A 4,168-nucleotide genomic window follows, 5' to 3' on the forward strand; every position below is an offset into this window, starting at 1 on the left:
GAAATGTCTTCGTACAGCTGATCGTCCCGTACGAACTAGGTTCGTCCCGTACGAACGTCCCGTACGAACTAGGTTCGTCCCGTACGAACTAGGTTCGTCCCGTACGAACGTCCCGTACGAACTAGGTTCGTCCCGTACGAACTAGGTTCGTCCCGTACGAACGTCCCGTACGAACTAGGTTCGTCCCGTACGAACTAGGTTCGTCCGGTACGAACGGTTATTACAAGGTCGGTTCTAGAAACTGTTGAAAACTGTTCTAAGTCGGTTAATCGTTTGGACGAAAATATGTTCGTCTGGACGAAATTTTTACAGAGAGCCGATCGTCCTGGACAATTCTTGACTTCGTCTGGACGAAAATTTTCCAGAGGACCAATCGCCACGGACGATAATTTATTTTCGTCTGGACGAAAATTTTCCAGAGACCAGATCGTCCTGGACAATTTTTAATTTCATCTGGACGAAATCTTTCCAGAGGACCAGTCGCCACGGACGATAATTTAAATTTGTCTGGACAAAAATTTTACAGTTAACCAATCGTCCTGTACGATAATTAATTTTGTCCTGGACGAAAAGGACTTAGAAAAAATTTTCCGAGCAAGTTCCTATTCGTTCTATGTGCTCAATAGGAGATAACTGTCTGATCGTTCAGTACGAAATGATATCGTCTTGTACGATCAGTATAAATTTTATATGATCTCCTTATGTGTGTGTGTTTGTTTTTATTCACTCAAATTACAATCACTCACTTTCAATTTGATTTTAAAGATAAGTGTAAGCTTCAAATTTTACAAAGTATCTCATGCTGAAATTTATTTGAAGTCTTCGTAGTCTGGAGTTTGTTCTTCCTGAAATGTTAGTAAACACAAGATCAAATACAATTCTTCTAAAAAATTGTTAGGAGAGAACAACACATTTGAACAATAATGTTTGGAATCATCAAAACTACATAAGTTGCAAAAATGTAAAGCATGCAAATAGCAACTATCTTAACAGGATGTGGGCAAAGAAGCTAGTCCATAACACTAAAATTAGGATAAGAACTTGGAATATATGCTCCCTTACAGAAAAATTAATGGAATTCATATATATATTATGATTCATAGGATAATAAATATTTTGTGTATTCAGGAAACTAAATGGGTTGGAGAGAAGACTAAGGAGATTGATATTTTAGGATATAAACTATGATATTCGTGTTGGAGTCATACTAGAAATGATGTAAGTGTTATTATAAATAAGAGTTTGAAAGATAATTTTATAAAAAAATAATACAATTGGAGATAGAATTAGAGCTTTAAAGAATGTGTTTGATGATAATATTGTTAATATTATAAGTGCTTTTATTCCTTAAGTAGGTTTGGATATGAGTTCAAAATTAAAGATTTAGAATGATTTAGAAGAATTAATACAAAAGATACCTCTTGAAGAAAGAGTTTCTATTATAGGAGATTTAAATAGACATGTTGATAGAAATGTAGATGATTTTAAAAGCATTCATTGTGGCTATTGGTTTGGAATGACAAATAAAGTTGGTAAGACCATATTAGATTTTTCTTTTATTGTTATTTCTTAATAGCTAATTCCTTATTTAAGAAAAGATATGAGAATCTTATCACTTATAAAATATAGATTGATTATTTTCTTATAAGAAAATTTGATCATTTAGATTGTAAGGATTGTAAAGTTATTACGAGCAAAAATTTATATACCCAACATCGATTATTCCTTTTGGACTTTAAGATAAAGGGGTAGAAATAAAAATAAAGTTAAACAATTTTTAGGATTAGATGAGGGTATTTAAAGAATATTAATAAAAGTATTTTTTAGAATAAGATTTTAGATTTTAGGATTTTATCTGTGCATGTAGATACTAATGTAATGTGGAAAAAAGTGTCTAGTGATATTAAGAATATTGCAAAGGATGAGTGGCTTTTCCCTTAGAGATAGGATACAAAATGAGCATATTTATGAAAAGGTTGGAGTAGCTCCAGTGGATGATAAGATTAGAGAGAGTCACCATAGATGATTTGGCCACATTAAACGGAGGCCTTTCGATGACCCGATTTGACTTATGTTAATAAAGGTTGAGGTATTAGATTTGACTTATGTTAATAAAGGTAGAGGCAAACATAAAAATACTTGGTTAGAAAATATTAGAAATGATCTTTCTTTTTTAGATTTGAATGATAATTTGATTTCTAACATGACACAATGGCAAAAAAGGATTCATGTAGCCGACCCCACATTGTGGGATAAAGGCTTGATTCTTGTTGTTGTTGTAGAAATTCAAAGGATGCATCTCGAACTTGAAGTTCATCTAAGTCATCTAATGTTTCTAAATAAATCCTATCAAGAGAATAAACAGTTTCAATAAGGACCCTTTTAGATTTAAGATGATTCTTTTTCATGAGATAAAATTCATCATCATCAAATGAACTAATGGTACCAAAATTGATACCACTACTCAAGTTTCTTTTGTTTTATCTATGTAAATGGCTTGGCCCTTGGTCTATTGATCCTGCATTAGACCTTTAGATACATAATTTCTTTTACACAAATTAAAATTTTTAAAAGGTAATTCCATTAATTCATTGAAATCTTCCTTCTCAAGGTTTGCATCATTTTTCTTTCTTGAGGTGGATGGACTGGGGAAGAACTTTTGGACTCATCATACTTCACCACTTAGATTAGGAGAATCCTTAATTACTAACCTGACAAACCCATCAACGGATAGTGGGGGCAAGGTTAAGGCTTTAATTCTTCTACTGAGCTTTTCATATATTGTTAATTTAGGCTCATCACTTTGAGTTTTTGGAAAATTATCCTCTAGATCACTATTTTTTTCTAAAGTGATATTAAATTTTAGAGGAGGATTTATCTTTTTATAATTAATATCAATATTTGCACCATATACATTTGATTCATCATATGAACTCGACTCTAATTCAATGTACATCATGGGTATTTTTCTTTCAAATGAAGTACAGCCTTAATCGCAGGGTCATTCTCCCACCTCATTGAGGGAAACTGCTTGGAGGCCTAAAGATCACACCCTCAACATCATCTTTATTATCAATTTCTTTTCTTTCTTTGCTTTTCTCCTTCACTCTTTCTTTTTCTTTTGACTTCTTTATTTCATTTTTCACTTTCTTTATTAGTTTTCTTCTTCTTGATTGTAAATTTACTTTAAAAATAAGTAGTGAACCCTTTAGTAGTGAAGTACGTAGCATCTTTATAGATCCTGATCTCATGAATAGAGAATAGTTGCAAATTATCCCGAATCATATATTCAATCCCATCTCATTGATACTTGATGCATTGGTGTAGGGTAGATTGAACCATCTTATATTTATGGATCGAAGGCCTACCTAAAAGTGCATTGAAGGACATCGTCAAATCAATTGTATGAAATTTAGCTTATATTTTTAACTCTCCTATTTCTAATGAGAGAATAATTTAACCTAAAGCCTCTTTGCCTTTTTTATTAAACCCATGTAATATCATATTATCGATGCTGAGCTTATGCGTGTCTATTTTTAGGTATGCGAGAATCTTTATTTTCATAATATTGACCGATGAGCCTAAATAAATAAGAAGTATATATAACTTGAGACTCCACATATTTATAGAAACATAGAGTGGACTATTATAATCTGTAGTCCTCATAAGTAGATCCTCATAAAAAAGGTTACTTCTGAGATTTCCTTGAAGTAGAAACCCTCATTTTGGGAAGTTATAGCTAATTGAGTTAAACAAATCTCTGGGTTGATAAATGCTTTAATTAAAGATTCTCTCATTTCTTTTGATAGAATGAGGGCATCATAGATGCTCAACCAATCTAGTAATTTCCTAAGAAGGCCTAAGATAATATAATCAATCTTAGGAACATCAGGATCAAGACCTAGTGTATTGGAGGAAGGATTCGATTATAGAGTTGAAATATGATTTGGATCATTGGACAAGACATGCTTGCATTTTTCCTTAGTTTGAATCCTAGACAATAAGGCTTTTATTGCCACCACGAAGCTCTATCTCTAAGTTTTCCTCGAAAGGATAACTTATGATGGGGTATATACTATCCTCGGACAATGTAAAGTCTTTCTTAGATAGAGAGTCTGAATCTAAAAAAATAAACACAATAGAACTCCATTGGATTTTAATTTCGAAG

This window comes from Dendrobium catenatum, unplaced genomic scaffold (assembly GCF_001605985.2).
Source record: "Dendrobium catenatum unplaced genomic scaffold, ASM160598v2 fragScaff_scaffold_404, whole genome shotgun sequence".
Lineage (NCBI taxonomy): Eukaryota > Viridiplantae > Streptophyta > Magnoliopsida > Asparagales > Orchidaceae > Dendrobium > Dendrobium catenatum.